Below are 25,365 nucleotides of genomic sequence, written 5' to 3'. Positions count from 1 at the left end.
ACTCACGAAGTTGGGAACCGCATCTCTTGTTTTCTGATGTGTACCCAGAGCTGACACGGCACCTGCTCCATAGGTGCGCACAAGTATTTGATGGTTTCAAAAGAAACAAAAGCAATTTAAATTAACTTCACAGTAATTTTCTTTCTGAGCTACTGATTTTATGATATTTACCTATCTGTGACTCTGGGCATAACTCTTGTAATGTTAAAAATATTTAATATAAGGTAGGAAACTACCCCCTCATCTAATTTCTAAAATTTGCCTTGCTATTCTTAACGTGCAGGCTTTTTTCTTATCAGCTTGATAATCATTCTATTATGTTCTCTAAAAATCATATTGAGATTTTGATTGGTAGTAAAGTCAATATGTGAATTAATTTGGGGAGGAATCCTTATTCTTCCACGGTGCTGCCTTCTCATTACAAGTCACAGTATGCTTCTCTTTTTATTCAAGTATTTTTAAATAAAGGTTTTGAATCCTAATTTCTTTACTAGGCTTACTCAGTGGTATTTTCTTTTAAATGTTGCTGCTGTAAACTGATTTTGTTGTTGTTGTTATTACATTTTCTTTTTCTTTTACGTTGATTTATTTGTTTTGAGAGAGAGAGAGAGAGAGAGAGAGAGAGAGAGAGAACAAGTGGGGGAGGGGCAGGGAGAGAGAGAATCTCAAGCAGGCTGCACACTGAGGTTGCAGCCCCACACAGGGCTCTGTCTCACGACCACGAGATCGTGACCTAAGCGGAAATCAAGAGTAGGACGCTTAACTAACCGAGCCACCCAGGTGCCCTGCTATTATGTTTTCTACTAGTTGATTGCCAATATATAGGAAGAGATTTTGGTCTTTCTTCTTTGGTTCAGCTGCATAGCTGAACATTTTTATCAATTCGAAGAGATTATTTTTAATATACTCTGTGGGATTTGGGGAAGGTTGAAGAACACTGGTATATATGAAATGGTTATCATATTGTTTTACAAATAATAAGTCTTCAGTAAGCATTTATTTTTCTTCTTCTCCCTGTCCTCCCTCTCTTCGTCCTTGTCATGACACGAATCTGTTTGAAATGGTGTGGAGGCATTTTTTTCCCCTGCTTTTGGTAGTTACGGCTCTTATTTTGTTTCACATGTTGCTAATTTGCTAGAACTTCAAAAAGAGTTTTAAATAGCAGGGGCTATTAATAATAGTCTGTTTAAAGAAGCATCTTACAATTCCTGGTTTCCCAAAAGAATTTTTTTCCAGGAGTATATTTTTAATTTTATCATATTTTTTTCTAAGTGTCTTTCTGGATCTTTTGATATGATTCATTATATGTATGTATTTTGGAATAATCTATTGTCCTTAAATTTTTACTTGGTCACAGGGTAATGTATTTTTAATGTTATATTGATTTGGGTTTGTAAGTATTTTGTTTAGAGTGTTGGCCTCTCTCATATAAGTAAAAGGGCCTAGGTCTTTCTATCTGTTTTAGGTTTTCATGTTAGAGTGATGTTAACTTCAAAAGGTGAACGGAGAGACTTTGTGACCGCCTCTGGTGTCCTGAGGTCTCTCTGTCTCCTGCACTTCAGTCAATGACACGATCATATACCCAGTTATTCAAGCAACTTAGGAGTTACCTTGGTCCATCAAATATAAAATACCATGACTCTTAAACTAGATCATTAGTCTGTGTGCCAGTCAGAAAGGAGGAAAATGAAGCCTGTCGAACTGTGACCCAAAGGCATCTTGTCACTTAGCATTTTTCTTGCATAGTGATTAAAAACTTGTTTAGATCTCTTAGAAACACAGGTTGAAAGAATCCGATGTTAGTGTATGTAACAAATAAGAATGTATGTAAAATAAATGTAAGGATTTCCTCATTTCTTTCACATCCTGGAGCCACAGTCTCCTGGGTCTCCAGACCCCATGTGGTTGTGGTCCACACAACACCATCATCCAATCAACGGTGCGCAGGTGAGTCATAGCCCACCATTGTCTCCGGGCGTTTCCCCAGCTCCTGGAGGCCTTCTGCGAGTAGGCTGTGCAGCCCCAGCAACAGCAGCCGCTCTGTACCTGTGCCAGACACAGTCATTTCAGATGCACGGTGACTCCAGAGGTGGTAAAATTGGAGAAAGATCATGTCTTAGTATGAACGAACCATGCTGTCTGATTTCTCTCTTCCTCACCCTCCACATCCAAACTGTTAGTGAGCAAGTGCTTTCAATTCTGTCTCAAGTAATTTATAGTGTGTAGTTCTCATATCTGCTTATTTCTGTCCATCCCCACTGTTGCACCCTTGGTGTGGTTGACCGTGAATGTCATCTGGGTGATGCCAACCCTCTAAGTGGCTCCCTGTCTCCGCCGCCCCCCAACGGCCCTAAAGTCTCAACTTCACAGGGCACCACAAGTTTCCTTAAACTCCTTCCCATGGCCCTCGGGCCACTCCATGTCTGGTCCCTTCGTAAATGCCATATTTTAGTTTCTCAGATATGCCAACCTTCATCCAACTTTCACATATGCCTTTTTCTCAGCCTGAAATGCTTTCCCTCACATTCCTCCCATTTCCTGGGTGTCAGCCTGAATGTCGTTTCTCCAGAGACATCTTCCTGATGTGCCTACTGAACTTTTGTGCACTTGCTTTTGATAGGGTCTATTCCCCAAAGCATCTCAGGAATAGTTTGTGGGTAGTATTTTCTCAACATGTGCATCCTTGAGAATGTCTTTTGATCATCTCCTGTCATGAATGACAGCGAGGCAGAGGGCATGGCATGGGCCAGAGTTTCTCTCCAACCTCATCATCTACGTGGTGTGGCTCAGCTTGACAAGGGAAGTATAATCCCAACCCTGTGGTCTGGAGCTGCCAAGCTGTGAAACACACAGTCCAGTCCACCGGCTGGTCAGTGACTAATTAAGTCGTCTTTGTGAGTAACTTGAAGTAAGAGATGTAAAGAAGATGGTTATTCTGTGGTTGAGGTTTGATCTGCAAAGCCACATGGAGTTAGCACCAGGCAAGAAAGCACCAACAGGTGGTGGAAGCCAGAGGAGGGGTGGGAGAGAGAAGCAGACCAGCCGGAGGAGCAGGTTGACAGCACGTGTCTTTGAAAAGGAGGCGGGGCGGGACGGAGGCCAAGAAACCCAGAGGCACCACTGCATCATGGACTTTAATTCTCTTTTTCATCAGAAACAGCAACTTGTTTGAGTTCTACCCCGGATACACACGGTATATGCGTGTACGTGTGTCCAGGCACCTGTCCGCCCGCATAGTCTCCTCTTGTCTGTCTCCTGAACTTCACACGTTTGATATTCAAATATCCTGCAATACATTCTTTAGGAGCTTGGCCAGGGGGGTTTCTCAGGGCCCGTACGTACCCAGCATGCATGTGGTTGGGTCATGCTCTCTCTAGCCTGTTTGATAGTCCTCAGCTAGGAGCCCTGCTAGGTCCTGTGAAAACCAGCTCAGGAGACGAAATCATCCTGCCCCTCCTAACTCTCTCTTCTTCACAACTATCACTTTCGAGTGATGCCCACACCGCCACTCCTACTCCTGCCCCTGCCCTCCTGTGTCTTTGTGAGAGACCACACTACCAGAATGCAGGGCCCCTGTGTCCTGCCTTGTCCCAGCCTTTTCCAGGAAGACGCGTGGCCTCTGATCTGAGTTGGAGTCAAAAGGCAGTGATGGCCATGAGCACAATGCTGGAGAGGACTTAGCAGCAGGACCTCCGGAACGAAGGCCTTCCTGGCCTCGGGGTGCTGTGGACTCTGCTTTGGAGCTGGAGGCCGACGCCAAGGGCGGACACCGTCTTCCTCTGTCCTCGGCAGGCAAAGCCAGCGTTGCCAGCCGAAAAGCCAGTGTTTTCCACTGACTTTATTCTTTTCTTCATCTATGTTGATTCCCTTTGGAGTTAGTGGCCATTCCTCCGATACTGAGAACAGATTCACTCAGGTTAACTGCTGGTCCTGTTGGTTGTTTTGCGAATGTTCTTTTAGTTTTCATCCTTCTACGCATTTTCACGGGTACTTTGGCGGTGACTGCAAGAGCTGTGTCCGGGGCTGCCGCGGGGTTATCAGTTAAGCCCCAGGCCCCAGACTGTCCAAAGTGCACCTGATTCCTCGCAGAACCTGGCAGATCTATGCCCTTCGGAATCCAAGTTTAGCCAAGGAATCTGCTCACAATCCTGTGTATTCATTTCACAAGCTGGGAGCCATCCTGAAAGTATGTAGACATTTTAAAATAGTTCTCTCTTATTTAGAAAAAAAAAGTCTGCTTTCATTTAAAGAGTCTCCCTTTTCTTCTTGTTTCATATAAACCAACACAATTGGTTTTGTAATGCAAATGTTTCTTTGTTCTTCCAAGAAATTGTAGAGGATACGATATCTCAACTTCTAAAATCTTGCATAGCATCAATGCAAAAATTGCACTGGCCACAGTTCGACATGGAAGGAAGACTTCGTTCAAGGCTCCTGCAACAGAAAGGGGGGCCAGGACTCGTTCTGAGCTGAACTCCCCTGAAACAAAGGCTGGACAGATTTAAGAGCTAGGGTGGGGGTTCCTTGGCCACACGTGTTCATCAGCTGGGCTTTCCCCAAGGAAAAATGAACGTGCTCAAATCAGAAGGTAGTTTTACAGCTCAGTCAGGTGCCTCTGACTTTGGCTCTTGTCTTCCCACAGAGCCTGGGGGATGGGGGAGCTATGTTCCTTGATGATGACATTTCAAAGGGACCCAAGTCCCTGAGAAAGGCAGCCCCAGGTTGTAAAACAGACATGAGCCTTTTAAAAAGATTATGTCTCAAAGGAGCATTTGCAATTATAAGTTTTTTTTTAAAACATAAATGCTGAACGGGTACCTGGGTGGCTCAGTCAGTTGAGCTTCTGACTCTTGATTTTGGCTCAAGTCATGAGCGTGGAGCCTGCTTGGGATTCTCTCTCTTTCAGGGTGCCTGGGTGGCTCAGTTGGTTAAGCATCTGACTCTTTTCTTTTTTTTACATTTATTTATTTTTGAGAGACAGAGACAGAGCATGAGCAGGGGAGGAACAGAGAGAGAGGGAGACACAGAATCTGAAGCAGGCTCTAGGCTCTGAGCTGTCAGCACAGAGCCCGACACAGGGCTTGGACTCAGGAACCATTAAGATCATGACCTGAGGCAAAATCAGGTGCTTAACCGATCCACCCAGGCACCCCTAAAAACCTTATTTTTATTTTGTCTTTAACAGGGCATATAATATAATGATTAAAGTAGTTATTACTTGATGTAGAACATGATTATTTTTTAAAAATTCTTTTTAATGTTTATTTTTGAAAGAGAGAGAGAGAGGTGGGGGAAGGGTCAGAGAGAGAGGGAGACACAGAATCTGAAGCAGGTCCCAGGCTCTGAGCTATCAGCACAGAGCCCAACATGGGGCTTGAACTCACGAACCACAAGATCCCTGAGCCGAGGTCCCCCGCTTAACCAATTGAGCCACCCAGGCACCCGAGCATCCAAGTCTTGATATTGGCTCAGGTCATGACCTCACCATCATGATATTGAGCCCCAGGTTGGACTCTGCATTGACAGTGAGGAGCCTGCTTGGGATTGTCTCTTTCCCTCTCTCCCTCTGCCTTCCTCCATTCTCACAGTTCTCTCTCTGTCTGTCAAAATAAATATAAATAAACTTAAAAAAAAAGATTCTATCTCTCTTCCCTCTACCCTTCTCCCCTGCTTGTGTTCTCTCCCTGTCTCTAAAAAATAAATAAGTAAAGATAATACTCAAGAGGGAAGAGGAGGGCAGGGCAGGGCCTAGAGCTTGGAAGGAGCCTGTGTGAAGGCTGGTCAAGCTGAGGGGAACAGCAAGGCCACCTTGGTCAACAGGGAATCAACAAATGAAAGGGCTGAGAGATGATGGCGAATTCCCCACTTTGGGGTATGTGTGTGCATGTGCGTGAGTGAATGTGTGTTTTCCCCGCGAGCCACAACAGCCACCCGGCTTGTAGATCTGTGGGACGCTTCTCTCTGTGGCACTGCCTCTGGGCACTTTGTGCTCCGGGTGTCAGGTAACAAAGCCTCGGGTGGCCCTTTGGGCTGAAGACAGGAGAGCTGGGACACGAGGAGACGCTTCAGAGCCCAAACCTAGTGTTGGCTCAGTGGCTGTCCATCAGGGCTATTCCTGGGGCCACTGAGGGGTGAGCGGCCTCATGGGGAAGGCGCTGCCAGCTCGCCCTGTGCTGTGCCTTCTGTGCTGTGTGTGTCACCTGCTCAGAGCTCCAGCTCCACGGCTCTTCCAGAAGCCCTGACCTCTGGGTTTCCTCCCAGATGCACATCGGGCGAGCTGGGGCATGCAGATTTCCCCAGGTAGCTTCTGCAGGTGCAGGGGGGACCGTGGTGCCCAGGCTGTTAGAAGAAAGGCGACCTGGAAGGGAGGTGACAGGAAATCCATGGAGCTTAGTAGGTCAATTGTAATTAAGAAGGAGCTTCCCCCTTATCTGTTTTTTCCAGACCATCTCAAACATCTTCCTGAGACTAAACAGACCTTATCTGTAATACAATCTGACAGGCTGTTAATACACAGAGAGTGTGATGTGATATCAGTCGGGAAGGAGGTTTGCAGTTGACAAGAGTCTCTTTTTTCCCAAAGCCACTTTCTGTTGTGCGACCCAGGATCCCTCCAGTCACACAAAGGCAGCTGCTCCTTAAGGGGAAGTGAGCCAGCTCTGCTGTGCCCTCATCTGGAGGGTCTGTGCAGTTAGGCTGGTGTGGTGGCCTGGGGACAGAGGACCTGGGCAGCCATGAGGGAACCCCCTGATTGCACGGAGCCTGTTCCTGTTCCGAGGAAGGCAGACTCCCGAAGACCGAGAAGAGGCTCCAATGTCTGTTGGGATTTCCTTGGGCCGGAGGCCCGGTTGGTGGGAGCACAGCCCTGGTCTGTGTGTGAATCACACCCCCCCCCCCAGGGTGGCCCTGGCCCCCCTCTCCTCCTTACAGCAGAGTGTCCCCCCCCACTTCCTGCAGCCTGGAAGCCTGGGTGTGGGACTCACCTTCCACATGGGACAATTGTGGTTTCCCAGGGCTCCCTGCTCACTTCTGTTGTCCCCCGAGTATTACAAGTAGATGTCCTGGGTGCACCCCTTTCTTGTGGTATTGAGAACCCCAGATGCCCTTGTATCACTACCTGAAGAGTCACCTTTAGAGCCCAAGAAGGGGGTCCTTGCTGGTGCTTCAAGAAAGAAAAGTTTTCTGATGCCTTGTGCAAGATGGTGATTTCTGTGGCTCTTCTAAAGCCAGCTGGAATCTTACCTCCTGATGGAGATGGTATTGCCGTGGTCCTACCCGTCAGATCTAGATCCCCTGGGAGGCTTTCATTTATATGTTGGCACTAACCATGTGTCTTCTCTTAGGGGGGGTGTGTGCCTCTAAATCCTGAACCCACAGAAGTTGGGGACTGTGTCTTAATTTTCTTCATATGCTTTAACATAGTGAATGTTTAATAAGCAAGCATTGAATTATTGTTCAACAGAGTTTACAGTCTTCCTGGCTCTGAAGAGAAAAATCACGCTAGCTATATTCCTTGTGGAACCTTCTTCCGAGAGTAACACTTCCTCCTAGGCCATTGCTCCAGGGTGTCGCTGGTGAAGCTTGTGCGTAGGAGTAGGTAAGACCCCGGAGGGATTCTTCTTGTTTACTTTAGCGAGAGTATTAATTCCCAACATGACCTACAAACCTATTGTAAGAGTTAATATTGAAAAGATACAAGGGTGTTGTCAAAAGTCGATTTTAGGGGAGCGGCTCTGTGGACGGTGATGCTGGTGGAGAGGGGGCTGCTGTGATCCAGGTCACAGATGTTGGTGGCCTGAACCTGGGTGGTAGCAGCCGGGAGGAGAGGTTGTTAGGGAGCAACCAGCTCGGTTTGTTCCTGGAGGAGAGGAAGTGAGTTTTCCCTCCTACCACAAGTGCTTCTGCAACCCGGGTTGATGGTGGGACCACCTGCTAAGCCACGAAACGTGGGAGGAGAAAACTTGGGGGGGGGGAAATATTTGAGTTTTTGACTCTTGATTTAAAGATACCGTGAGACATCCCGGTGGAAAAGTACTTCTCTTCTTGGACGGGTGTCTGGAAGCTTCAGGACAAAGCCTGGCTGACAACAGACGTGTGTGTGAGTCACCAGCATCTATATGCAAAGAGCCCTTGATGAGGGAGGTCTGGTTCTATGTCAAAGGTTTCATTCACTGGTCAACTGAAAAATAAGAAACATGAACATAACTTATTAACATTTAATAAAGCTAATTTAAAAGAATGTGCTTTATTCTACGATCAGGACCTTCCCTAATACTTGTTATTAAAATGTCTTGGAAAAACTAAAACCTGGTATTCATATTTTGGCTCCCTAGGGATTATAGTTTGATTTTCTGTTTCATCCTATGGGAAATTAGTAGGCATGTATGGAGGGTTTAAAGCAGGGAGTGGCAGAGAGCCTGGGTGGTTCAGTTGGGTTGAGCAAGTGTCTGACTTCAGCTCAGGTCATGATTTCAGGGTTCGTGGGTTCGAGCCCCATGTCGGGCTCTGTGCTGACAGATCAGAGCCTGGACCCTGCTTCGGATTCTGTGTCTCCCTCTTTCTCTGCCCCTCCCTTGCTCATGCTGTCTCTTTCTCTCTCTTTCTCCCTCTCAAAAATAAACATTAAATTTTTTTTAAAAAAAATAAGGCAAGGAGTGACATGACATATAAAGCATATGAGAGTGGAGATTCTATCCACTACCCCCCACTTGAACCCAGCAGATTACCAGGTTAATTCGTACGGCAGAGAGATTAATTTTAGGTTGTCCTTGCAGACATGGTCCTTCACCTGGCCCCAAGCTGCTCAGTCCGCACCTGTTACCACTATGGCGGGCTTGAAGCAGATAGCAGCGCTTAGGTCATTTTTGGTTGTAACAAACGTAGGTGCCAGAGCCAATCTTCTGCTGAGTTAGATCTGACACACCTTAGAGGAAAATCTATTTGGAAACGTAAAACACGGTTTTAATTCGATTAATTACATTGTATTAGACGCGATTATCTTCTCCTTTGACTAACAGTGTTCCAACATCTGCACCAATGTGGGATCGCTAACTCTGGAAACGGCAGACATTGTTTCTATCGTTTCCAAAATGTATGGCACTAAATGTAGCTTGGAAGTTTCCAGAATTTTCTTCTGCGGTTCATTCATTCCCAATGCATGGGTACGCCCCTAAAATGAGCGGGGGCGGTCTTTCCGTGCTTTGCCCCTGAAGTCTGGCGGGTCTGCTACCAGGTTCCTCTGGACCCTTGGTCACCTCGGGAAGTGATGTGCTGTTTGTGAAGGCGTTTTCTGGAGAAAGTGCACTTATCACCATAAATTCGTTTTACATGACTCCTATAGCAGGAAATTTAAATAGCTGCTTTCTCCTCATGATCCTTTCTGTTTTCCTGCTGATGCTTTGCACAGTCTGTTGATTACAAGGAGCTTGTTCCTAAAATAAGATGCTAAACCACTGAATGGCAAAGGAACACATTGAACAAAAGTCCTTGTAAATCCTGTATGAGTTTAGCGAATGCCTGCTCCACTTTAACATGGAGACAGACAGAATGACAAATTAGATGCCAAGAAGGCAGAGACATATTCTGATACCAAATGCTCCAAGTGCTGACGACATTTTCCTAGTGTTTCTGTAATCCTTAATGTTAGGAGGATTCTATCAATTTTTGCTGCAAATTAAAGGGCAACAGGGCACCGATCAGTGTTTCCCTGGTGGAAAAATTGGGTCACAGGTTGTGCTTCCAGTAATCCACCAAAGGTGACATGGGCCAGCCCAGAATGTCAGCCACATTTCAGCATATATGGGAATACTCCATTCAAATGACTTTGATGACATCTAGCCTACTCCACACTAGATACTATGGGGATTGTTGAGCTTATGTTGGTGAATGGGAAACCATTCTTACCTTGAAGAAAGAGAATGTTTGCTACTGGAAATAAGCAAGATAGAATTGGGCGTAGCATATTGTGAAATGTCCCAAACTTGCTGAATATAAGCAAATATGAAGAAGGGGCTATTTTCTTTTTCTGGGGCCAAAACATCTGACTTGAGCTTCTAAGTTTGTATAGAGGGAGCCAGGACATAAGAGTCATGGCAGGCAAAGGAAACAGCAGCCTGAGTTTTCTGGTCCACATAAAAAGATTCGGAAAATGTCTCACACTGTAACATATCATTTGAAGAAAGGATTCCACTGCTAATAAAACCACTGATTTAGGGGAACTCGGTACTTTCCAGACTTGGATGGAGTGAATAAAAAGGACTTTGTCTATGATCTGGTTATCATTTCTTCCAATATTGAAGAGAGAGGGAAAGACTAAATAAGAATCTGTCCTGACACATGGACTAAGAATTCTATAACTCAGGGTTTAGAGCAGCAGTTTGAATTCTCTGCAACTGTCACAATCTCAGAAAGTGCAATCAAGCTAAATTTGGTCTTGAGACTCTCTGCTAGTCTTATATTTCAGGCAGAAAAAATGCGGTGCAGATAAAGACAGAAGTAGTAAAAACGTATTTTGGAATTTACGTAGAGGCATATTTAGTTTTCTGGCAAGTAGTGTTGGGTTTAACTGCTCTGTTTATCACTAAATATTTAAATCAATGTTGTATGTCTCTGAGCAGATGTGACAAATCTGTGGTGAGTACAAGAGAATGTCTTTTATTTCATTGTAACAAATCCAAGGGGTGATGGTCCAGGTACGCCGGCTCTGGCTTGGGGTAAAGTGTGAGGACGGTGTGATACAGTGAGAGTGTGACACAATACAGGGGAGAGACACAGCACAGGAGCCAGAGTCAGACAGCCCTGGTTGGGGCTTCTGACCCAGCCACTTACCAAAAACACATCTAACCAGCGAGCACGACTCAGAGATCACCTTGTAAGTGGATGCCTTGTCAAGATGCCGTAAGCATTAAGTGAGATTGTAGGAGAAATGAGTTTGTCTCTTTGCCTTGGCGGGAAGCAGTCTGAAATGAAGTGTATAACATATTTCTGGTTGATTAGCAAACAAGAAGATATAAAGAATAAATAGGGGCACCTGGGTGGCTCAGTTGGTTGGGCGTCCGACTTCGGCTCAGGTCATGATCTCACAGTTTGTGGGTTCAGGCACCGCATCAAGCTCTGTGCTGACAGCTCAGAGCCTGGAGCCTGCTTTGGATTCTGTGTCTCCCTCTCTCTCTCTGCCCCTCCCCTGCTCACGCTCTGTTTCTCTCTCTCAAAAATAAATAATAAACATTAAAAAAAATTTTTTAATAATGAATAATTAAATAAACCCTTTAGGAGCAAATTGTGTTTGATTATATTATTTTCTGAAGGTGCTCAGTTCTCTTCCCTCAAGGCGGAGGACTATGCTTCTCTGCCACAGGGGTGTTGGCCTGGTCATGGAACTTGTTCTGGAACACGCATGACTATGAAAAATGATGGATGGAGCAGAGGCTTTAAATGTACTTGTGTGGTTCAGTGTGTTGTTTTTTTCCTCCTGTTTTCTGCATGCAAAGATCATGTCCTAGGTATCTTCCTATCCCTCACCCTGGATTGTGGAATGGGGCAGACAGAAAACAGGCCTGAACTCTGCTCGTACCCTGGAGCGTGGCCTCCAGTCGAACCACAAAGCCACAAGTGAGAAATAAATGTTTATTGTTGTAAACCACGGAGATTTGGGAGATATTTGTTACTGCATCAAAAGCTGGCTAATACACCTAACATATCTTTTATGTTGTCACATGGAAAGAAATGCTTTTAGGGTAGAGAAGCATAAGAAAAAGATTATAAACCGTGAACCCCTGAAATTTAACTTATTACAATTCTAGTCATCCCCCAGTGGGAGAAAATCCATGGGTCTGCTGGCATAAAGACTTTAATAAGCTCATTTTAAAGTAGGCATTTCCATTGGATCTGGGCAAATATTTATAAAAAGTTGCAAGTTTGTGAAACCAGAAGTTCCTGGGGCTGGAAGCACAACACCTTTATCAATGCACTCACTTGGGATACTGTAGAATGATTTGGATATTAAAATGTCTATTCCTGAAATATGAGATTGATTTCCATACCTTGTCATATGGTTACAAAACATAGCATCATTTTAAAAGTCTTGGTCCTTAAAAGTCAAAAGATCAGATTTTTATTCCTATAACATGTCAGCTCTGTGTGGGCTGGTGTATTTGTACTTTGTTTTCTGTTTTCATATATATTTCTTCTTATCTTACATAAAAAATTCAGTACAGTTGTAGTATGATTTGCTATGCACTTGTTGACTATGGAATTATATTACCTTTAAATTTGTTACAGCATGAGTAGAACATTCTGTCTGTCCCATCTAAGAGCAAGGATGATACCAAGAGATGTATTAAGAGGTGTTACCCTTCATTTCCTTTTCCTCCTCACTAGAGATGGGAGGTAATTAAAAAACAAAGAAGTTTTCCTCCCTATCTTATATATCACATTCCCATTTCTCTTTCTGTGTAGAGATCATGGCACATTTCATACTCTGTAAGAATGTGTCCGAAGACAAGGCTGGCTATAGCTTTCAAGAAGTCATGTGACAATTTTGTGGCAGGTCCTGCGATGCGCCTACGGCAGAGGCAGTAAGCATCCTCATCCACCCATATGCTTCTTGAGTACCCACTCTGCCCGTGGAATTATACCGGAGTACTTGAATGCTGGTAAATGAAGTGAAAGGGATGCTTTCTCACCTTCTGTGATAGATGCGCTGATGAAAGGTTTAGCATAATTATGAGTTAGTCTACAGAACTGAGGCCCAATTGTGAGATCCCTTTTAAATGCAAAGGACGAACACCTCCAATGTGAAGTCAGGTTACATTTCTCACTCTGGTACTAACTAATGATTCTGTTTCAGTTTTATTTTATGCTTTAAAAATTTTTAATACCATTTATTATTTTTGAGAGGAAGAGACAGAACATGAGCAGGGGAGGAACAGAAAGAGAGAGAGAGAGAGAGAGAGAGAGAGAGAGAATTCAAAACAGGCTCCAGCCTCTGAGCTGTCCACATGGAGCCCTATGTGGGGCCCGAACTCATGGACTGTGAGATCATGACCTGAGCCGAAGTCAGATGCTCACCCGACGGAGCCACCCAGGCGTCCCTGTCTCAGTTTTATAATATCAAGAATTTGGGTTCTTTTGGCAATTATCTTATATATGTGATTTCTTTTTTTTCCTTTTTTTCTTTTTTCTTTTACTTAGGTGAATTTTTAAATCTAGACGAATAAACACCAACACAGTATGGAAAGAGAAGTAGGATTATTGGGATCTAATTTGGGAAGCAAGCACGTAAAAGAATCATTCATAAGATGCTGGGTGAAGTGCAGCTCCCACGCAGGTAAGAGGCAATATACCGAAGCAGAGAACCGCGCTCCTAGCAGGTGGCTTGTGGAGACAGGAATCAGTGAGCATTCTGGGCCTGGGTGCCACTGATAGTTCTGAGGCTCCAGCGCAGGCCAGTGAGAAAGTGCTGGTGTGACAGCATTCTGATTCAGTTCATCTCTGAGAACGGAGAGTTGGGAGAACTTGAACCACAGAAAGCCATTTTACACGTCTTTCGTTCCAACTGTCTTTGTAAACTCATATGTAAATCAAATCACCGCGAAGAAATGGACCCCCTTTTGTAGCGGCGTATGTTTGAGACATTTTGGTGTTCTGGTCCACTGGCATGTCCTCTCCTGACAGGTCACAATAATGCTTTTCAAAATAATACCTGGCAGGTACGTGTCAGTTTGTGATAGTCAGGGTGTACTCAAATCCATTCACTCCTTTGGTCTTTGCGGCTAGCATGCCTTATTTTAACATTCATTCAGCAAACATAGGCTGTGCGTTTGTCATGTGGCAGGTGAGTTACTTGATGGGATAAATGACATAAATATAAAAAAGAGACATAGTCTCAGCCTCCACCAAATGTTCAGCTTCATGGTCAAAATTCACAACACTAGTATACGACAGACACAAATCTTAGAAATCAAAAACGTTTAACAGAGACACTAAATAAAATCTTGCAGACTTAAGCAGGCAGTGAATATTATAACTTAGGTTAAAACATTGACTCTTGATTGAGTACTTAGATAGCCTAGTGTTAATACCATGTTTTTTAAAAATATAAAATGTATGTTTTGAAGAATATACTTTTGACAAAGAATAAATTTGTTTTCAATGCCACTTAGTTATTTTAGGGGGGGGGGAGTAAAAAACAAAAACAAAAACAAAACCCTTTTGTCAATGAACCTTCATTAGCCAAGGCAAAAACAAAGATGTAACAGTGAAAAGCTGTCTTTGCCTCTGGTCAGAACGAAGGAGACTGAGTACTGACCAGAGACCTTTAATGGGGAGCAACATGACTGCAGCATTAACCAGGGGGTTAGTGTGCAGTTCGGGACCACAGTGACCCCTCTGTGTGTCTTGCCCTTCATGTGATAGTTAGAACTCACATTCTGGACTTGAAAGCTGGGGTCAGTTCTTAGAGTCTGGGATCTTAGGAAAGTGTCTTAAGCGTCGTAAGCTTGTTTTATTGATTGCCCTTTGATGTCGTGCCAGATCCCAGTAAGGAACAGAAAGTAAACCAAGTCAGTGATTCAATGTTGCCATGATTGAGGGTATAATAATAAGGCATCTAGAAAGTAGCACAACTTGGCGGCATTTTGGAAACTCTTGTAAGAACAATTGATTAGGGGAACAACATCAAATACCCAGTTATCCAAGGATACAGGTGCCCGTGGGCCTATGATACTGCAATTCATTTTGATTGCCTTGAATAGTGAGGCTAGCTTAATATATTGACATTAATTAAAAAACCAAAAACAAAAAAATATAGACCGGGTATACAGCCAAACATGTTTAAGAGTTACAATTCCAAGATTAAAAATTTTTATTAGAAATATCCATGCTAGGGGCACCTGGGTGGCTCAGTCGGTTAAGCGTCTGACTTCGGCTCAGGTCACGATCTCACAGTTTGTGGGTTCGAACCCTGCACTGGGTTCTGTGCTGACAGCTCAGGGCCTGGAGCCTGCTTGGGAGTCTGGGTCTCCCCTTCTCTCTGCCCCTTCTATGCTCATGCTCTGTGTCTTTCTGTTTCTCAGTAATAAATAAATGTTAAAAAAAAAGAAATATCCATGGTAAATTCTGTCTAATTTGTGCTACTTAAGCAGCATGTTACTAAATCATTCACAGGTAGACCAAAAACTGAGTTTCACCTGGTAACAGAAAAGTACATTGAGCTCAGGCTGCAGTCAGAGTGGCTTTTTGTTGACGTCAGATCTGCTAGAGGAAAAAGGAAATCTCTGAAAATACAAGAATCTTGGTTGCTTCTTGGTCCTGGAGATTTTCGAGGTCTGATCCAACCTCAGTCTTCCCTACACCGACCACTAAGGTCTTCACCCTGCTTTCAAGCAGCCGAGACAACTCGGCAAAATGGTCCTGCAGCGAATAAATCCATTGTCATTGTTGCATTTGTGGTGTCTTTCCACTCAGCACGAGGCGGCGGCCATGCTGACCTTGAGCACCATGGTTTCAGCAGCACGGAATCTAATGCTTGGCACAGGAAGCAGTTATAACTGTCACTGAACATTATCCATGCCACTTTCCCTATTGTCTTTATTCCCAACAATGCTGGTTTGCGTGAATTCTCCTTTTCTTAATTTCCGGCAGACAACTCTTAGCATCTGTTACACCGTCCGGGTCAGGCCATCACACTGGTGATACATCCGTTGGCCGCTTGTGACCTCAGTTTCTTTGCCTTCTTTCCTCTTAGAGGCCTCCCCTCCTCTTTAGAGCTAACCCGTTGTCGGAGCAAATGCAGACTTTTAACTAAGAGGCTAATACTCTGCTGAAAATATGAGGAGAGATTTACTGCTTCCCGTTTTTAGAGCTTTTACCGTAGAAAACTCGTAAGCAGTTTTCCTGTCTCTTTACAATGTATGGAGATCTTTTTAAAAAAATGGGTGGTTGGGGCGCCTGGGTGGCGCAGTCGGTTAAGCGTCCGACTTCAGCCAGGTCACGATCTCGCGGTCCGGGAGTTCGAGCCCCGCGTCGGGCTCTGGGCTGATGGCTCAGAGCCTGGAGCCTGTTTCCGATTCTGTGTCTCCCTCTCTCTCTGCCCCTCCCCCGTTCATGCTCTGTCTCTCTCTGTCCCAAAAAAATAAATAAACGTTGAAAAAAAAATGGGTGGTTTAAGGGGCGCCTGGGTGGCTCAGTCAGTTGAGCGGCCGACTTTGGCTCAGGTCATGATCTCGCGGTCCGTGGGTTCAAGCCCCGCGTCGGACTCTGTGCTGACAGCTCAGAGCCTGGAGCCTGTTTCAGATTCTGTGTCTCCCTCTCTCTGACCCTCCCCCATTCATGCTCTGTCTCTCCCTGTCTCAAAAATAAATAAACATTAAAAAAAATTAAAAAAAAATTAAAATAAAAAAAAAGGGTGGTTTAGTCGGTTAAGTGTGTGACTCTTGGTTTCAGCTCAAGACATGATCTCATGGTTTGTGAGTTTGAGCCCTGCATCGGTCTCTGTGCTGCTGGTGTGGAACCTGCTTGGGATTCTCTCTGCCCCTCCCCTGCTCTCTCTCTCTTTCAAAATAAATAAATACACTTAAAAAAAAAAAAAAACCAACCATAGGAGATAAATGGTATTATGGAAACAAACAAACAAACAACAAACAACTAAGTAAGACTCCAGCCAGCTTCACGACCCAGGACTGTCTTTCTCAAAGACCCAGAAATCACCCTTCCGAAATGCAGCCATCTCCCGGTGTCTGTGGGAGGGTAGGAGCCTAACTTTGGTGGGCTTCTTGCTCCAAGTTGCCAAACCACCTCCTGTTATGAAGATAGGAAGACAGAAGTTTATTTTTCCTCTGCACAAAGCCAGTTAGCCAACGCGGACAATCACCCCCATTACCAGGTGAATCTAGGATGAGTTGTTTGTGACCATGGTGTGTCGCATCCTCTTCCTGGAGGACTAGTCAGTGTTTGTCTCGAGAACATATATGCAATGGGCTGTATCTGCTTGGATATACAAAGGTGGGATTTCTTTCGTCTTTGCAATTTCCAGGGAGATATCTGTGATGCATATAATGTTCTGCCTTAATATTCACTCAATAATAAAATTGTTTTCTTTCTCTTCTACCTTTGTGGAGAGGTTCCGAGCTTGTTGAAAGGTTTTATTCTTAATTATATTTCCCCAACATGTATGCCATTGAGCCTATCAGCAACCTCCTAGCAGGCATCTACTTTATGCCCGATAAATGCTACTTATATTAATACCTGACTTAATTTTTACAATTTATTGAAGCAGGTTTTCATAAACCACCACTTTACAGTTGAAGAAACTGGGACATTAAAAAAAATACATTAAGTAGTTTGTCTAAAGCCCGTTAGCTTTAACTGGCAAAAACCACAGTTTGAAATCCCTGCTGACCACAAACCTGTGCTTTTCAGCACTACATTCTATTTCTGCAGTTCTCTCTCTTGAGACTTTGGTGCCTGCTTTTCAAAGACTGAGGTGTAGACTTACCTACAGAACCTGAGAGAGACTGGAGCTCTTCAGAGTCACAGAGACTACCAGCCTGGGATGTGGGAGGCACATGACTGGGGCCTGAGGTCCTTGTTGGAACTTCCTAAGCAGGTGGGAGCGGAGGGTGGGTGTGTGTGATTAGACGTGAGATGCTGTGGTCAGCAATTTCTATCATTAGTTCTCACAGAAGAGTGATGAGAAGGAAGCTGCTATTATCCTCATTTTGAATATGTAGGCGTTAGGCTTGTTACAGAACTCGCAGCAGGTTGACCAGCTGGTATGGAGCAAGCTAACCCACATGTCCTTAAGACTATTAAGGCAACAGCAACAGCAATAGCATTTCCTACCTGGTCATAAGAATTGTATCAGTACTTCTTAAAAATACTGAACGATCAGGACATTTCACCGGAGAGCCCTGTTTAGTACTTTTGCCAAATGCCCCTTGTGGGTCTCTAGTAAGTAAGTAGAGACGTCAGCCACAGAGGGTTCTGAGAGATGAGAGGTTGACGGAGTGGGGGTGCACACGGGGTTGTTGGAGCAGGTGGTGTTGACTTCCAATAGAGTGGTCTTTAGAGTGACAGTGGTAGAACCGTCACGAAAAGTAAGGAATCCTTTGGGTTCCTTTCTTAGGTGATGAATTTGGGAGCTTGGAGAGAACTTGTATTGGAAAGAGATGTGAGTGAGGGGTGGCCGCGTGGGAAAGATGTTAGACGTGAGATGTCTGCTGACTCTGCAGACCCAACTAGACCCCAAATTCCAAGGTCTCAACCAAAGCAGCTTTCTCCTCTATAATTAACGAGAAGCCCAATGAATTAGCAAGCAACACAGGGTTAGATCCTAGGGCAAAGAAGTGTGTGGTTAAAACAAGGGAAAGCAAAGCAGTTTAGCATAGCCATTGAAGGTGTGTTCCAGAAGATCCATGAGAGGTGAATGAAAACATGTAATTCATGAGCATTAGCAAGAGTCTTCCTGATACAGGAGTGCTGATGCATAGGGGCACTTGTACCCCAATGTTTCTAGCAGCACTCTCAACAATAGCCAAATTATGGAAAGAGCCTAAATGTCCATCAACTGATGAATGGATAAAGAAATTGTGGTTTATATACACAATGGAGTACTACATGGCAATGAGAAAGAATGAAATATGGCCCTTTGTAACAACGTGGATGGAACTGGAGAGTGTGATGCTAAGTAAAATAAGCCATACAGAGAAAGACAGATAACCATATATTTTCACTCTTATGTGGATCCTGAGAAACTTAACAGAAACCCATGGGGGAGGGGAAGGAAAAAAAAAAAGAGGTTAGATTGGGAGAGAGCCAAAACATAAGAGACTCTTAAAAACTGAGAACAAACTGAGGGTTGATGGGGGGTGGGAGGGAGGGGAGGGTGGGTGATGGGTATTAAAGAGGGCATCTTTTGGGATGAGCACTGGGTGTTGTATGGAAACCAATTTGACAATAAATTTCATATATTAAAAAAAAAAGAGTCTTCCTGGATTTGGAAACAAATGAATTGATAGTGAGTCATGGGATGTTAACACTGAAGTGAACCCTAACAACAAACATCAATTCCAGGTCCCTCGTGTTATAATGAAGCCAAGACCCAGGGTTGGATGCAAGCTTAACTCCCCTAGTTCTGTGTTTGCCTGGACAACACACTCAGCCAGCGTCCTACAGGCTCTGGGCCCTGCCCAGGCACTTCCCGGGGCTCGGTGCACAAAAGGGTGAAACAGACTGTGGGCTGGTCTTGTCTTACTCATTTATAATAATAACTTTTCAGGTTAATCAAAGACACTAACAACTCAACGTTATTTCTCTGTGCATTTATGCCCTACAAATTCAGAGAGCCATGCTTAATGTGGCTTTAGATCCACAGCAACCTCTGCCTTTGTTCTACCTTTACTTCCCAGTGTAAAGTAATTCTGTGTTCCTTTGATGAATAACAAGGTAAAGCATTTCACCTTCGAGTGAAAAACCGACATGTAAACAACTTCTCTCTGATTCTTGCTTGGTTTTCTCCCCCTCTGCCTTTGGTTATATTCCTCAATGAGAGTTCAATAATATCCCCACATTCCCTCTGCCTTCAGCAATTTTGCTAGCAGTTGTTAGTGGTCACGAATTTATTCCTGCTGCCTGAAACATTTCTTTGCTATTTGCTATTTGAAGATACTGGGGAAAAGATTTTAAAATCATGAAACAGAGCCTACACTAGAAGATAAGACGCAATAGAAAGTTCAACTGTGTAGTGAGCTCAAGTTCAGTATTTGTAATCAGTGAATGGGGAACCCTTTAAGTTGACTAAAATGTAGCCTTGGGCAGCATCACTTAAAATTACTTACTCTAGTGTGAGGAACAGTAATGAAAAGATTGGGCTGCCCTGAATGCACGAGGGGGTGCTGGACCCACACTTTCCTTAAAGAAGAATGCCAAGTAACAGTAGGTTTCCTTGAGGATAATGGCTGAAAATGTACGGAAATTGCTAATAGTTGAGAATAAAGAGGCATCACTACCCCCCTGGAATGGAAATGCAAACTTTGGAGTTAGCCTGGATTTTAAACTCTGTTATTTTGGGCTGGGCATACATGATCTAGCCATTTAACCCCTTTTGTAGCATTCTTAAAAATCCATTGGAGTTCTCAAGTTAGGGAAGCACAGAAGTATACAATAACTAACGCTCTGGGAAGGGTTAGCTGGCCGAGGAATCAAAGCCAGTTACTGAACTGAGGATTTTCTCCTGTTGACTCTCCCTCTCTTCTTCCTGGTGTCGATTCTTTGGCATTTATTCTCCACTTGCAAGATGGCGTGGAGAGGGTAGCAGCAGGCTTGAAATGTAAGTGAATTCAGTTTGCAACCTGCTCATGTTTTTGGAAAGCACTTTGCTTATAATTTTGTTCTTACTTGTCATATGATAGGGACTTTGGAAGTGAAAACACCTAGGTAATAAATGTACTTGTATAAATGGCTATAAGATGGCTCCTACTAGGTTATCAGCACCTTGGGGCCAGGGAACATCTCTTGCTGTTATATTTTGTGGCCATTAGAAGACTTCTTTTATGGAACCGGGGCTTGGTCAATCTTTCACAAATTATGGTCCTTTTTTTTAGAAAATTTCCAGGGGACCAAATTATACTTCTTTTGGTTTCCAGATTCCCGAAAACACCTAGCTGTCGCGTAATTATCAGAATTTTGTGGTAGGATCCAATGACCTAATACTGCTTCCCACTACCTCTGTTAAATTTGGTAAAGAGGTTTTTATAGGGTAGGCTTAGTGTCATAATAAACTATCTCCAAATCTCAGTAGTAGTAGTTTATTTCTTGCTCGTGTAACAGGACAATGTGGACATTCAACAAGCAGTCTTCCATGTAGTATATCAGGGACCCGGTCACTTCTGCTTTGTGGCTTCAGGAGCCCCAGTGCCCTGAATCTCTGCATTGGCTGGCAGGTGAGAAAAAGAGGGAGAGTGCGGGATTGTTGTGGGAGGGCCTCATGGGTCAATCTTCAAAGGAGGAACCATCACTTCTGCCCACATTCTCTGCCCAGAGCTATCACAAGACTATTCCTGTCTGTAAGACAGACAGGGGCATGCCGGCCAGTTGTGTGCTCAGCCGAAGGAAAGTGGTTTCGTGAACACATTGAAGTATCTGCCAGGTAAGGGATAGAGAAACAGGAATGGGAAACGGTCACTAGGATTTTCTCAAACCCAAAGAAAAGTAGGAGAGAAAGTCTGTGTGTCTCCTTCATCTTGACTGTCCCTGCTGATGGCTGAGTCCTTCACTAGAGTTGAAGACAGAGGGGAAAGGAAAGTCTGCTAAAGGGGCAGAGAAACAAGGAGGGTTGCTTCTTCTCGAAAGTTGATTCCGCAAACCAGACATTAATGCCACTTCAGTTTGTTCCTCTCCGGCAGGGCTGTGGGTGAGTCATCTCAGTTCATTATTCTTTAAAAATAACTCAGGAGAGGTGGAACAATGGGAGGAAAGTCACCTCTGGCATTTAAGAAACCCATTGGCGTCTGGCTCCCACGGGCTGAGGCGTGGACCCTGGCACTCCAGGAGTGGTGTGCCATCTTCAAATAGAGACCCAGCTGCATGGGAGGGAGGCTTCTGCCCACATTGACAAAAACCTTTGGCAGATTTTCACAATCCAGCTCTGCGATGCACTTTGCCAAATCTTTTCAAGAAAGGAATAGTTTCTTAATTTTCCTGGAGATACAATGCAAAATTATCAGCATCTTTTAGGTTCCATTTCCTGAATAAATCAGCTGCTTGTCAATTTATTTCTGGCAGAGGGGTAAATGAAAGGGAAGAATCACTTATTCTGCCCTTGAAGAATTAATTTATATACATGGGATCATTCCTAGTCTTGTAAATCTCATCAATGTAGAATTGATTCTTTGTCTTCCTCCCTCCCCCTTTCCCTCCCTCCCTCCCTCCCTCCTTCCTTCCTTCCTTCCTTCCTTCCTTCCTTCCTTCCTCCCATCCTTCCTCATTTCCTCCCTCCCTTCCTTCCTTCCTTCCTTCCTTCCTTCCTTCCTTCCTTCCTTCCTTCCTTCCTCCTTCCTCCTTTCCTCCTTTCCTCTCTTACTCCCTTCCTCCCTTTCTTTCATTTGTTAAATATCCAGGGACTTTTCTCAGTGCAGGGTAAAAATTGGTGAAGGAAAAAAAATATTCCTAAAGAGGTACTAGTCGAGTGGGGGTGTTCAATAGAAGCATATTATGAGACACCTAAGTACACTTAAATTCTGCAGTAGCCACATTAAAAAAGAACTTAAACAAAAGAGGTAAAATAAATTAAATTGTATATTTTATTAAACCATATACATCCTAAAGTGTTATCACTGACATAGTCTTTTTATTTGGCATTAAACCCTCAAAATCTGGTGTATATATACCAGATTTTTTTTCTAAGTCTTACTAATTTTATTTCTGTCTTAAGTTTTTCTTCTAATCTTTGTTCTTATTGCAGGCCACTTTGAATGAAGAATTCTGAACCTACCCCCAGGTTATATATTGAGATATAAGTGACAGATAACATTGTAGCAGTTTAAAGTATACAACACAATGATTTGATACACTTATGTGTTGCAAAATGATTACCAAATAGGGTTGATTAACTTCCATCACCTCACATAATTATCTGTGTGTGTGTGTGTGTGTGTGTATGAAAATTTAACATCAACTATCTCAGCAAATTTCAAGTATATACTACAGTATTTTTAACTATAGTCACCATACTGTAAATTCGATCCTCAGAGATTATTCATCCTCTAACTGAAGGTTTCCCCACCTCCCAAACCCTAGTAACCACTACTCTACTCTCTGTTTCTCTGAGTTTGGCTTTTTCAGATTTCACATATAAGTGAAATCTTACAGTGTTTGTCTTTGTCTGACTTATTCCACTTAGAATAATGCCATCCACGTTCTCAAAAATGACAGGATTTTCTTCTTTCTCATGGCTGAATAATATATAATAAATTCCATTATACACACACACACACACACACACACACACACACACACACACACACACACTTAGATTGTTTCCATATCTTCACTATGGTGAATAAAGCTGTGACAAACACAGAGTGTAAATATCAGATTTTTTTTTTTTGAGATTGTTTCACTTCATTTGGACCTATAACCAGAAATGGGATTGCTGCATCGTGTAGTTGTTTTATTTTTATTTTTTTCAGGAAACTCCATATCGTTTTCCATAATGGCCATTCTAATTTACATTCCCACCAATAGTGCACAAAGATTCCTTTTTCTCCTTATCTTCCCTAACACTTGTTATTTCTTGTCCTTTTGCTAATAGCTATTCTACCAGGTGTAAGGTGACGTCTCGTTGTGGATTTGGTTTGCATTTCCTTGATATTAGTCATGTTGAGCATCTTTTCATAAGCCTGTTGGTCATTTATGTCTTCTTTGGAAAAATGTCTGTTCAGGTCCTCTGCCATTTTAAAATCAGATTATTTGTTATTTTGCTACTGAGTTGAATGAGGTCCTTATATATTTTGGATATTAACCTCTTATCATGTAGATGATTTGCCAATATTTTGTTCCATGGAAAGGCTGCCTTTCCATTTTAGATGGTTTCTTGTTTGTGCGTAAGCTTTTTAGTTTGCTCTTTTACCAGTTGGCAATGGCATTTGTTTTTCTTTTGTTGCTTGTACTTTTGTGTCATATCCAAAAAATGTCAAGGAATATTTGCATTTGTTTTCTTCTAGTAGCTGTGTGGTTTCAGGTCTTATGTTTATCTCTAACCCATTTCAAACTGATTTTTGGGAGTGGTATAAGATTGGAGTTCAGTTTCATTATTCCACCTGTGATTTCAGTTTTCCCATTTATCAGTTTTCTTCACTTAATGAGTAAGCTCCCTTATCAAATATTAGTTGATTATATATATGGGTTTAGTTCTAGGCCTTCAATTCTGTTTCATGGTCTATGCCAGCACCATACTATTTTGATTACTATAACTTTGTAATATAATTGGAAACCATGAGTAGATGTCTCCAACTCTTTTCTTTCTCAGGATTGCTTTGGCTATTTGGGGTCTTTTGTGGCTCTACACAAAGTTTGAGATTATTTTTTTTCTATTTCTGTGAAAAATGCCACTGGAATTTTGGTACAAAGTGATTTGAGTCTATAGATGGCTTTAGGTAGTATTGACATTTTAAGAATATTAATTTTTCTGATCTATGCTCAGAATGGATTAGACAATTATAAGACAACAAATTGGACAACCTAGAAAAAAGTGAGTAAAGTCCAAGAAACATACAACCTACCAAAACTAAATCATGAAAAAATAGAAAAACTAAACGAACCAATAAGTAAGGAGATTTATTTGTATTTCCATTTATTTGTGTTTTTTCAATTTCTTCTATCAAAGCCTTAGAGTTTTCAGTGTACAGATCTTTCACATCCTTGGTTAAATTTATTCCTAAATATTTCATTGTTTTTGGTGCTATTATAAGTGGGGTTGTTTTCTTTATTTCTTTTTCAGATATTTTATTGTTAGTGTATAGAAATAACTAATTTCCATATGTTGATTTTCTATCCTGAAATTTTGATTAATTCATTGATAAGTTCTTTTTGTAAACTTTATACAAAATTTTTTAGGTTTATTTTTGAGAGAAAGAGAGAGATACAGACAGACAGAGTGTGAGCACGGGAGAAGCAGAGGGAGACACAGAATCCGAAGCAGTCTCTAGGATCTGAGCTGTCAGCACAGACCTGAACATGGGGCTCAAACCCATGAACTGCAAGACCATGACCTAAGCAAAGTTGGACACTTAACCTACTTAGCCACCCAGGAGCCCCAGTGAATTCATTAATAAGTTCTAACAGGTGTGTGTGTGTGTGTGTGTGTGTGTGTGTGTGTGTGTGTGTGTAGTACTTACTATATTCTAAATGTAAAATCATATACAGAGACATTTTTATTTTTTTCTTTTCTGATTTGGATGCTTTTTATTTTTCTTGCCTAATTGAGCTGGCTAGGACTTCTAATATTGTGTTGAATATAAATGGACAGTGGGCATCCATGTTTTGTTCCTGATCTTAGAAGAAAAAATTTCAAACTTTCACTATTGAGTCTGAAGTTAGCTGTGGTCTTTTCATATATGGTCTTTATTATGTTGAGGTATGTTCTTCTCTACCTAATTTATTGAGAGTGTTTATCTTGAAGTGGTGTTGAATTTATCAAATGCTTTTTATTCATTTATTCAGCTGGTTATATTATTTTTATTTTTTTTAATGTGGTATATCACATTTATTGATTTGCGTATGTTGAAACATCCTTACATCCCCAGGATAATCCCATCTGGTCATGGTGTATGATCCTTTTAATGTATTATTTATTTTGTTAATATTTTG

The 25,365-nt window shown here is 42.8% G+C and overlaps 1 protein-coding gene across 1 annotated transcript in view; it reads left to right on the top strand.

Moving 5' to 3' along the window:
- The window catches only part of LOC147575688 (uncharacterized), a 140,538-nt gene that overhangs the window by 88,400 nt on the left and 26,773 nt on the right, over nt 1-25,365 (top strand). The window contains exons 7-8 of the mRNA XM_086683223.1: nt 12,457-12,653; nt 13,192-13,327. The gene's annotated coding sequence lies outside the window, so the exon portion shown is untranslated. The remainder of the gene's footprint in view (nt 1-12,456; nt 12,654-13,191; nt 13,328-25,365) is intronic.

This window comes from Puma concolor, chromosome D3 (assembly GCF_028749965.1).
Source record: "Puma concolor isolate L17-30 chromosome D3, mPumCon1.1.hap2, whole genome shotgun sequence".
Classification (NCBI taxonomy): domain Eukaryota; kingdom Metazoa; phylum Chordata; class Mammalia; order Carnivora; family Felidae; genus Puma; species Puma concolor.
This window is presented reverse-complemented; position numbering and strand designations above follow the sequence as displayed.